Genomic DNA, 12626 nt, shown 5'->3' with positions numbered 1-12626 from the left:
TCGCATCGCCCGGCGCGATGACGCGTCAAATCGCGTGTTTGCATTGACTTTACATGTAATCTCGACGCGCGATGAAGCGTCATCGCGTTTGGTGGGAACACCCCGTGAGAAGTGAAGCTCACTTCCGTGTTCAAAAAACTGCAATCCCCTCGGCTTCCTCTGGGGGCTGGTACCAGAAGGGAGCATTCTCCATAGACCCCTATGTTAAAATAGCCGACTTTACATCCTCAATAAACATGATCAAAGCCTGGTGTTTTTTTTAAACTCTACCGTTTTACTGTTATTAGGTTAAGATTCTGGCCAATTAGGGCGCGGAAACGTTGAGTGACAGGTCCGAGCAGGTCCGTGGACAGCTGCTTCGAGGCCAGTGAGCGGGTTCTCGGCCGGCCAATCCAACATGGCGCTGTTCAGGCCGCCATATTTGAGTCACAAAAATGACTCCAGAAAACCAATGGGTGATGTCACGGATGCTACGTCCATTCATTTTACAGTCTATGATGCAACCTCACAGAAAACAGTCAACGCTTCAACACCCAAATAAATAAACCTTTGTTATTCACAATTTTACCAATCTTGAAAACTCACTACAACAAACTACTCTAGCTTACCAAGATTAGTAACATACTAGAAAGGTACTTTATACTTGAATAAGAGCCAGAGTTAAGATGTAGGGGAGCTATATACTTGATATTTGTTTCCTAGTTCTTCTTTAAACACTTCACCTTCTCAAATGGACTTCATTATGTCAGCAGCTGTGACCCATTTCAGAAGCAGCCTCTTTCACAGAATAAGGACTACAAAGGTGTAGCCTTCATATGACAGAAGGCTACTGTGCCGAGCAGCTGCGCCTCCCCATCAAATAAGACACTCTGTACAAAGGATAAACCATTACATTATATAGGACATAGGAACAAATATCGCCCCCACTTTTCTGAATATGGAAATGTTCTTGTGCAAGAGATGCCCTTTATTAGAATAAAAAAGGTAGATATCACAAACATGTACTTCTAGACACGCACCAAAACTAATCATAATGACCTGGATGTCTGCACTGGCACCATTGAGGCCATTTACTCAGTGTAATTTGGTTTCCAGCACGACAAACTCCAGCAGAGCCATCACAAAAAGACTGATTGATTCTGCAGGTGGATGGAGCCAGCCCTGCTTACATTGGCCACAATAATGAAAATATTTGACATTCAGTAGTTGGCATTGTAGGCATCTGAAGGAAAAGTTGTCTCTTTCTTGTGAGAAGAAAATGGCAAACATTTTTCAACGAGGATGATTTGAAAAAAGAAATAAAAAGAACATGGCAACGGTATTATGCAAGAGCTGTGATTGAGGAAAACATACTAGGCCTACAATGAGCTTCCTTTGGGAATTTGAAAACTTTCCAAGACATGAAATACATTTAAATGCAAGACTGAGCATTGGATTTTCAGATTGTTATTTAAATGTCATTAAAACTGCAGGGCACAATAAATGTGACAAACCCACCCAACCGTGCAGCTCAATGTTAGGGATGTCCCGATCCGATCAGAAATCGGGGCCGATCACGTGGTTTCAGACTTGATCGGAATCAGATGTTACATCCCGATCAGGGATCGGATATATGACATATCAGCTACATCTTGGGGTTTTCCTTATCTGTCTGAAGCGAAGACGGGCCGCATGGGGGGCATTCAGATGTATCATCTTTCGCACTCTCAAACCCATTACTTTTACTGTGCGCTCATTACCTACTGTATGTTGTGTACCCCTATCAGTTTGAGACCGAGTTTACCGAAGACGAGCTGAAGGAAATGGAGGAGAAAAGAGAAAGAGGGAGATCTGCCGGTGGAGTCTATGTGCTGGACCTGGGGGAATCAAGTGGTCAGTGTGGTCACTGCCTGCCAGTGGCCGCTGAGACTGAATGTTTGTGCTGCCAGTCGGACTCGGACGTGTTTTGTCAGTGCCAGGACGCTATGCTGGACGCGGGAAGTTGCTGCATCGTATAACTGGAGGAGAGTGGGTGAGTTGTTTTCGTCTCTTTTCAATAGAAACCAGGCAAAGCTAACAGACGTTAGATGCCTTGTACTATGTGCTGGGACCATTTTGTACTGTTGGTGACGTTTGGTGCTGTTCTGAGCATTATTTGTGGCTATACTAAGTGGCTTTTTGATCGCGGTTTGCACATGGAGAAAATAGACTTGCTAAAGTTGCTACAACTAGAGAAGTTAGCGGTCAGCAGACTTCATCTCTCAAGGGGAGGGACTAACTCGGTGTCATGGTGCGTTGGACCATAGGTTAAATTTACACCGGAATATCCCTTTAAATTCATGCCGAATTGGGCCAGCACATTCTAATTCACCTGTCACTCAAAGCAACACGTCTGGGTGCACAACTCTTAAGCTTTAATACAATTGAACATAAAAAAACAACCTACTTGTCATGATGGAAAAAACAACAAAAATGCAAAGCAAAGGTTGAAGAGGAGGTAGAACTCCAAATTAATACTCCTGATACTGATATCTCTACCTGGTGCTAAAATGTTAGCAAAAACAAAGGTGATTTATTTGGCTTTGTCCCTCTCTTTCTGTCTGTGCATGTTCCTCCAAAAATTCAACTAGTCCCCTGAAGTTTACGGCTGACAGAGAGGTGAGTAACCGCAACATCGTTTTTTGGACAGGTGTGTTACTGTTGGGCCTTTCAAATGTAATTTTTAGTGTTGTGAGAAACACAAATGAAATTCCAGCCCCCTCTGTGGAGCCTCGGCAACAGCACAGGTGGACGTGTCAAAACCTCAGTACATAAAAGCAAAACTATCTTTATGAAGGACCAAGCAAGTCAGGCACCAGAGAGATGGAAATTTAAAGGTTTTATTTACTGGAATTTTAAATTCCGTGGAATACATGTCACTGAAAGACACTAAATAGCTAAACGTGAAAATTACAGAGCTTTTTCCTGCCGGGTCCATATCAGAAATTGAGTTATACCATGTGGATTGGAAACTCTGAGATGACTGACTCCCACAGAGAAAAAAACACAAGTACAACAGGACACACAATATATTAGATGAAAATAAAAATGATTATATTAAAATTAACTGTATTTGTATTTTTTAAATACACTATGCTTAATGTTTCAGCTCCCTGTGAATCTCAATAATTGCTTCATTATCACACTTACAGGATTCAGGTACAGTATATTTATTCTTTCTGCTGGATAACTGCCACATTGAGACACTGATGACATACCTGGCACAGAAACTGAAGCTTCAAAGCACTCTCAATCCATTACTATACATTAAGGATTATTCAATTTGTTCATTTCAACAATGAACATCAATCACTCATTGATTGAAAATGCCCATGGCCACTTCATGAGGAACTACAGTAGATGCTGGCCTATTCAAAATGCACCCCAGCACATTTCCAGGGCATTGGGGAATGTAGGTGGTTCATACATGTTGCTCGGGTATAGACTGTAATCTAACCATTTCCTAACCAGAAATTGAAAAAAGTGTTATCTCTGACTTATTGCAGCTTCCTTCATGCTGCAGTGCCCTCTGATTCAATTTTTTTTAAAGGCCAACAACAACCAACTCCAACATCTTTGATTTTGATTTCATTCCTGTCAATATATAAATGCCCATATGGTGATGTCTAAACAAAGTTAGAGAAGGAATAGCTTCAAAGTGGCATTACAACAGCAAAATTTTAATTAAGATCACCATCAACAAACAGCAACACATGAATGGTTCACATTTATAGTGAGACAAAAGTTTTAGTTGTCTGCACACGGTCCCTCATCCATACAGATCAGTGCTGTCTGAGCCACATAGATTATTCAATAGATGCAGTGATCAGGGATCAGATAATGACTTTAACAGCATGGCCCTGTCTCTTAATGTTCGAACAGGAGAATGGTGGCTGACTTGTGAGCATTCAAGACTGAAAACAGCCCTGGATTAAAACAGTACAGGGTGCCAATATTGATGGGGATGTGTTGTTTAAAGTTCCAGGGAGGCTATAACATATGATCCAGGTAGTACAGTTTGAGTAACTTTAGTATATCAATCTTAAGGCCTTCCAGAAACAAAAACACAGCAAAATGCATTATAATGACCTGAAATAAAAACTTGTGAGGGTGACAACTATCTATGTCACAATTATTTATGGTTTTCTCTCCATTTGAATTAATGTGTCGCACAAACTAGGTCTCAATTTGAAATTCTGAGGGAGTTGAAGAAGTGAAGGATTGAGTAAAGAAACAAAAGTAAATAACCAATGACAATTTCATCTGAATAATTTAGGGCAAGACAAAGACAAAGTTGACTTTAAAGCTGTTGCATGCTGTTAATTTAAAAGGGATCAATCACCTTAATTCCCTCTTTATCTGTTTAGGCTCCAATGTTGACTTTAGGGACTTTGCGCTTAACAAAGGGACCTCAGAGAGATGAGATGGTAAGACTAAATCGTAACCCAGAACTTCTGAATAACAAATGCCAAAAAACAAAACAAACTTTGGGATGACCTCCCTCAAACAGCGTTTTTTTCCCCCCCTAAACCTGTCGGAGAAGCACAAGGTCTGTAGCTTACCTCCTGAAATCACTAATGATACTATGCACTGTTTTAAAAAGCTGTAACTCTTAAAGGTCAGGGCTGGTCTGTTACCAAAACTAAACTGAAGACAATAACAACTATTTATTTTGTCTCATTTTAGAAACATAGTGTGAGTCTGTATATAAAAATACCAAATAGCAAATACCAATAATGCTTAGGTTAGCATGTCACTACACTATTGAAATGTTAGTTCTATCACTATTGTATAGACATATACAAATTAATGATATAATAGCAAAAACATACTTTCAGTAAAGGCCCATACTATACACATCATATTCTACAGCTGTTCTTTTAGTGTCACATACATTGTCTCCTACATATCATGTAACAAATTAATAGGTAAAAAAAAAAAAAAGCAATCATCTGCTCACTGTCCTTGAGAACTGTTGTGTATGCGCGTGGAAACAAGTTTCTCCAGGGGAGTAATATTACATTTCAAGACTGAGCAGCAGCAACAGGTTTCTTGCTGTCGAGAGGTGGAAAACCTGAGTAGTTAACGTGTACAACAAGCCTCCACAGCTGTCCAGACAAGAATTACAGAGAGACTAATTTCATCAGTGAAAAGCCCACAGAGCAAGCACCAACACAGAGATAAAAACGCTAGCGATAAATCAAGTGCGATTCTAATGACTTTTTTTCATGTCTCAAGTAGAAATACACATAGATTTTAGTTTTGTGTCTGGGTATTCATCCTGTAAGGCAAGAGCTGTGATTTAGCAAAAAATCTAAATATGAATCATGATGCATCACTCAAAGTATATATATTTTTTGGCATTTCAGGACCTTAATTTGACAGGACAGTTTGAGAGAGACAGGAAATGGGAGGCAGTGAAGACTAAAGCCTCAACACATGGGGCGGATGCTCTACCAACTGAGCTAAACACCGCCCCAATGCATCACTCATGAAGTCATAATTTGTGTCGTTCTTTGTGTCCAGCAGGTAATTTTTGTATGTGATGCTTCCAACTATCTTATATATAAGATTTCTTGTTCCTCAGCTCCCAGACAGTGTGTTGAAGATTGTTTCTCTAAGGGGCTACTGATATATTACTCATCTTGGAGAGTGAGATGAAAATCTCAATAACTAGATGATTTGTATTGCCCTTGGTGTAATTTTTGGGAAAGCATAATCCTGAAATAGTATCAGATATGTTGCAAAAGTTCCTGGCTTTTCTCTATCTGTGCATGAGCAGAACGTTTATTTCAGTCTCAGGTATCACATGGCCTTCTGGAAACCCCACTAAGTGCCCACAGCAAGAGTTACTTTACAGCGGCTGTTCAGATTATGAATGATAGGGGAACTCTTTTCACATACATTAAAGTGCCACAAATGAATAATTCACAGTTTCAAATTTCAGGCCTGCAAATATTCAGCCGTGTCCTATCAGGCCTTTCCCTCTCCAACTGATTGCTCGCAGTACAAGTGATGTATCTGCTGGGCTGTGATCTGCAGTCCATTTGCTGCAAAGACAAGGAAATGCTTTATATATTTCTCTGAGAATGACGACATCTGAAGCAAGGAAGCAAATAAAGTGAGACAAATTCATCAGCAGAAGACACTTTGTTAGTCTTTGGATAAATGACACGTTGGTGCGAGTCGAGCACAGTGAGGGTATGTTGTTACACACCAAAGAAACATTATTTCTCTAAGCTGTCAATCATGATAACTGTGATGTTCCAATTATGAAACTTTTACACAAATATTTTACTCACTATACATATGCCCAAAGGACTTAAACCACCCACAAGAAACCATGTCATTTACTAGGAGCTGCTTGTTCATCCTTATGATTCAGCCTCTGGCCTGCAGTGACATATGAACTCGACTTACATTATTTGCATAAATACCAGTAAACTCCACCTTCCCTGAGGGGCTTGTGTATTCATATTTGGATTTCATTATATATAGTAGAATTAAATCACCATTTTAAAGTGGCAATGTGGAGTTGGTGAATCTGCGTAGTAATCTTATAAGTAATGTTCTCAGCAGTGAGATGTAGAGAATAAGATTAAGTCTCTTGCATTTGTCAGAGCACCTTCTCATAACCCCAGACATCAGGTATAAACTCTTTGTATTCTGCATTTAGGATGCAATTTTAACTTTTGCTATTGTTGATTTAGTGCTCTTAATGGTTTTTGCTCTTCTCTATTTATTATAAAAGTGATTTAGTCGGTCTTCATACACTAGCAATTTAAGTCACAGTAAACCGAGCCTAACATTTGTAACTATGACTTATCATCATTACTTTTCATTAAAGTTATATTAAATCTAAAAGTGCACTAATGAATATTTCCATATTAGCAATGAATCAAATGAATATTTCCCACTGGAGTTATTGGAGAGAAAAATTGAGTAAAAACGGGGAGTGAATACTGGACTTGAGCTTTATTCATACTTCTGTGTTACAGGTTTACACCTTATCTAGTAGCTACTGTAGCTACCTGTGCAGGCTTTATATTTGTAGGCCACACTATTGCCTCGCCACACAATGAGGCAGCTGAGATACCATCCGCAGGCTCCTTGTGTTCTGTGTTTTGACAGTAAAGCCCTGCTCTCTATCACAATGAATGAGGTGACATAAAAATGGCATCTCTGGGAATGCTTCCATATCAAACAGGGGAGCAGGATGGGTCTTCCCACTGTCACTTGTATCACAAGTAAATGAAACTATGTGAATGCAGTTGCTCTGGGGAGCACAATTAAATGACATTATCACATATGACACATCCATTTGCTGCTGCCATTATTAGTGGCAGGAATCCAGTGCTGGACTATGAATCAAAACCAACCATTTATTTACAGCATCCATTAACCCTTTAATATCGACCATGAATCCTGCTTTTGATTTGCTTGTTTGTTTTACCTGTTTATTTCCACATAAAAAATGAAAACTACAACTGGAAGCACATCTACTCTGTCAGGTCTTCTGCCCTGCCCATCACCAATAATTGCACTGGGTTGTCAGGTGACAGATACGAAGATGATTAGTGGAGGACAACTGGGAAAGATTCAGTCAGACACAGACGTGCTGAACAATTAGCGCTCTTTATCTTTGTTCTTTATTAGCACATTGATATGCTAACGTATTGCTCTCTCATCTGATGTGATTGGTCGCTAAGTTACATGACGTATAAATCATTGGCTGTCTGAACCTGTTTTCAGAAGACTATTAATGATTCACTGTAGTTCCAGCGTAGAATGGTAAATGGTCTGTATTTATATAGCAGCGCTTTACAGTACATCACATTCACCCATTCACACACACACATTCACACACTGATGGCGGTAGCTGCCATGCAAGGCGCTAACCACAACCCATCAGGAGTTGCCCAAGGACAAGGACACTACGAGTTGCCCAAGGACACTACAGAAGCAACCAGGACAGAGCAGGATTCGAACCGCCAACCCTCTGATCATTGGACGACCTGCTCTACCACCTGAGCCACTGCCGCCGAAATACACATACGTCTGGTATTACAAAAAAAAAAAAAAAAGACAGACAAAGAAAAAAAACACCACAGACTAAAAGATTAAAAACTTTTAAAGGTGGTCTTTTAGGGTAGGATAATAAGGCCCCTTATACATTTCCATGAAACTGAAATCCTGCATCTCTAACTGTCTGATGTGGACATTTCAAGTCCAAGGACGTCTTTCTAAGTATTCCTACTACTTCAAGGACTATATTGTGTGGTTAAATTGCAGCACTTTTACAATCAATTGGACCTTCTTAGTTTTCTCAGTTAAACAAACTAAATCAGAATGAAAAGAATGTTTTGGCCAACGTCTGAGCATATTTTATCTGTGACAAAAAAAAGTCAAAGCATCCTCTTTAAGAAAGACCTTCCACTGAAAATTACAGTTTTCAGTGCAGTATAATAACAGCCCTGTATGGGACATAAAAAAAGAAGAAAAAAGACACCAAACTAAATCTGGAGGAGAAAAAAAAGAGTCAATCATAAATAGCTGATGTTGTAACACACATCATCACACCTTACAGTATCATCACAGCTTCTCTGGTTTGTGTCGACACTGCCTGCTCATCCTGCTGGCTGGGGAAATGTAGCTGTCAGTCACCTGAGTAATGTGGGAGACAGCTATGGTATTTCGGATGGGAGAAAGGGATTTTATCATCTCTCCTCCCATAGGTCACACAGCCAGTGACTAATTGTAGTAGAGGTAGGATATAAACGGTGACTGCCTTTCTTGACAGGGCTTTGACTGAGCATCACCAAAGAAGAAGAAGTCCACTGCCGTCTGATGAGCCCCCATTGACATCTTGGGAGGGAGCCTACAAGGAGTTTGCTGGGAGGCTAAGAGCCTCACAGTGAGAGGCTTCATTGGGAAATGCAGCAGAAGATAAGAAGAAAACCCCACAATACAGTTGCTCCATAAAAAATTCATGCCATTTTGTTGCTTCCAAGGTTGAATCTCTTCAGAGGTTCCGGTGGCGGCTTCTTGGAAGGAGCTTGATGAAGAGAAAAGTCTGCTCTCAGTTCTCAGGAGATTTGAAATGTCAGTCTCAGTGAGCCTGCAAGAGGGATCTGTACACACCAGCTTTGAGCCAACATACTGTAGAATATATTCATGTCTGTTGCAGCGCCTTTACCAACGGCGCTTTCATGTGCATGTGCAGCATGGATGAAATGGCTGCACGTTTATTAATTTGTTGAGAGAGAGGGAGAAAAAGAGATTGTCAAAAGGAAAGATTAGAGCTCTCAACCTATGCAAAACGCTCCCGTCTAAATTTAATTTGTAAGGATAAAGAGGCCTTCAAAGCCTCTTAAGACAACAAAGGCCAATGGATTTGGAGGTCCAGGAGACGGTCAACATCAATTGATGGCAATCCTCCTGCTTGCCCCCCCCCCCCCCCCCCCCCACACACACACACACACAAATCACACTGTGTAGAAATAAGCCAATCTGGTGCTGGAGTTGACAATGTGAAACAACAATGACAGAATTTCCAAATGATTAATGAGACAGATACATTATATAATTTATAGAATGAGCCTGTTTTACATGTTGAGCTGCCAGAAATATGTGTTGTTTGCCTCTTCACAAAGACCATTAAAAAATATGGTGTTGATTTGCACCATGCCCATGGGGTTGTTGCTCAGCAACAGTAAAAGTGACAATGTGTCATTTATTTTAAATTGTATTAAAAATGAAGTGAAAAACACTGCATGTGAGCCAGGCATTTGATTGTGAAAGCTTAGTAATTAATGTAACTGAGAAGATTCACAAATGTATTGACAGTACATTCACACCGATGCCAGACTGTCTTCTTCATGTTCCACCACATGTGAAACACTGAATCCGGCATTTCACAAAAAAGCTAATTGAGCAGCACTGAATTTGAGTAGCCAGTAGTTACTGAACAAGCAGCAACAAGACAATGATTGGATTACTGTATTAGAGGTTATACCCTGGCCACTGAGAAATCTCGGTTCTGATTGGCTGGAAGTTGTGGATTAACTTTGAGTAACTGGACGACACAACTAGACACCTATGATGCATGTGCTTGTTTGCTGTTTTAAATTACAACACCAGATTTTAAAAAGCAGCAGGTGAAGAGCTTGGTGTTAATCTTTGTTGTGTTGATAATGTAACACCGGGTGCTTTTAAAGGATGCAACGCCGTGGTGAAAGTGCAGCCTGTGAATGTGAGGGACAGCTACAGGAGGAAGCAGAGGACATGTGGCAAAGCTTTGGAGAGAATAAAGACACAAGGAGAAGAAGTCACAGGTAGAAGTGTGAGAGGGAGAGGGAGAGAGAGCGAGAGAGAGCTGATTTGTCTGTCTCAGTGTGTGAGGGAGGGAGGCAGAGAGAGAGAGAGCACTACACAGTTATCTTCACTGAACTGGACAGGTTTAATCATACTGTGTAGCAGGATGCAGCCATGTCCCTACGTTCCCCTAATTCCCTTCTTTCACAAATTCAGAACATTGCACTCAGCCTGTTAAACCACTTCCTGCTTCGTTATGAATGCTGCCTTTTGAAACCGATAAGTGTCTGGTGTAATGTGCATTGGTTTTTGACGACCAGGGACTCTATGTCTCATTATCTCAAGCAAGGCAAAAAAAAAAAAACCTAAAAAGATAAATTAATGGACCTGGCTGAGACCTGATTGCTGTTCAATGCCAAATTGTGACTAAGTTACAAACACTGACATTGGTATTGTGAGGATTTGTGACACTATAAAATATGTTGAGTAGTTCTATTCTGCCCACTGCACGTGCGTGACTGCACTGAGTAACAGATAGCTAAACACTTGGTGTGGCGTTGAAAAGGTGAAAGGATGACTCAGACGGAGAAGTAAATGACGCTTTACTCTTTGTCTTGTCAGTTGCTTTACAAAGCCCAACACTCTTTCTTGTGAAACTGAAATATAGATACAGAAAAAGGTAAATTGCACTGTCAGCTTAAAACATAGAGCTACACAGAGATGGGGACTCGAGTCACTGTGACTTGGACTCGAGTCGACTCGAGTCGCTATTTTGATGAGACTTGACTTGACTTGACAAAAAATAAAAGACTTGCGACTTGACTCGGACTTGAAGGTTAAAGACTCGGGACTTGACTTGACTTGAGACACGATGACTTGAATGACTTGAATGACCAGCCGCCACCGCTGAATTTTTCACCAGCACGGCACCAGATCAGTCTGTGTTTTTTTTTTCCCCCGGACTTTTTATGCATTTATTTTGAAAGGACCGCTGGAGAGAGAGAGGGAGGGGGGGAGAGTGAGCGGGGGGTTTGGTACGGAGGGGCCTCCAGGGTCGCTGCAGCGGGCGTGCTACATGGATCTATTAGGCTATAATATAATACATCCATGGAGTGCTATCACGCTCGCAGCTCAGTGTTTTCAAACGGAGATTTCATCCGGAGTTTCAGTGACGGTGAGCGGCCTCGCTGCTTCATTAACGCTGCGTCGCCGCCGCTGTTCAGAGTCGGGACAAACGCACAGTAACCAATAGACCTATCACCTGTTACCAGCGTTACCATAGCGAGGAGCTAACGTGTCCTTTTTAAAAATAAAAAAATCTCCTCTCCTTCAGCCTCACGTTCTCACTGCTGCAGAATCTGCAGTGACTACACAGCTGTTTTCCTGTCACTCATAGCATCCAGGAATGTTTCAATGTTACACATTCTTTGACTTTTGAATATAAAATATCAAATTAATATCTAACTACTTGGTATGAGTGCAGGCTGAGAATGGTGTTGTCATGATAGAATACTGTATAGCTAATAGATTTTATATTCTATTCTGTAGTAGGAGTTAACCTTTTGTGATCACCAGGTATGAAGAGGCTCATTAATGCATTATAAGACATGATAAGACATAAGACATAATAGATGTTCTATTATATTATATTCTATTCTAATATATTGTCTTCACTTTATTTAGATTAGATTCTGCGGGTGAAATTGCAATAATAAGGTGACTTGACTTGGACTTGACTTGACCTACGCAGGACTTGACTTGGACTTGACTTGACATAACCTGTGACTTGACTTGACTTGACTTGCCCAAAGAAAAATGACTTGGGACTTACTTGAGACTTGAAGGTTAAGACTTGAGACTTACTTGAGACTTGCACATGTGTGACTTGGTCCCATCTCTGGAGCTACATGATGAGCTGCGACCTTACCCATGTGACTTTAACAAACAATAGAAAGGCAAGGAATTACAAAATAAAAGAGCGTTTTTCAAAAAAAAAGCTAGGAGTCACTGCTGAGCCACATCACAAGTTCAAAATTCAAACTGATGAAGATTTTTTTCTGAAAAAAAAAAAAAAGGTTGTGTTGTGTTCCTAAGGTCACCATATAGGCCAATGCATGTCTCTCTCCTCTCCTATGCAACTTAAAGGACACATTATGCTTTCATAAACAATATGTTTAGGCTAGAAATTGAGAATTTCAATGTTAGAGTAGCAGAAAAAAGGGCTAAAACAGCAACAGGAAGTAGATGAAGGGAAAGATACTGTACCACAGCTTAATCTTTCCACAATGACTCTC

Source organism: Trachurus trachurus (genome assembly GCF_905171665.1).
Source record: "Trachurus trachurus genome assembly, chromosome: 5".
Lineage (NCBI taxonomy): Eukaryota > Metazoa > Chordata > Actinopteri > Carangiformes > Carangidae > Trachurus > Trachurus trachurus.
The sequence above is the reverse complement of the archived record's forward strand: the minus strand, read 5'-3'. Positions refer to the sequence as shown.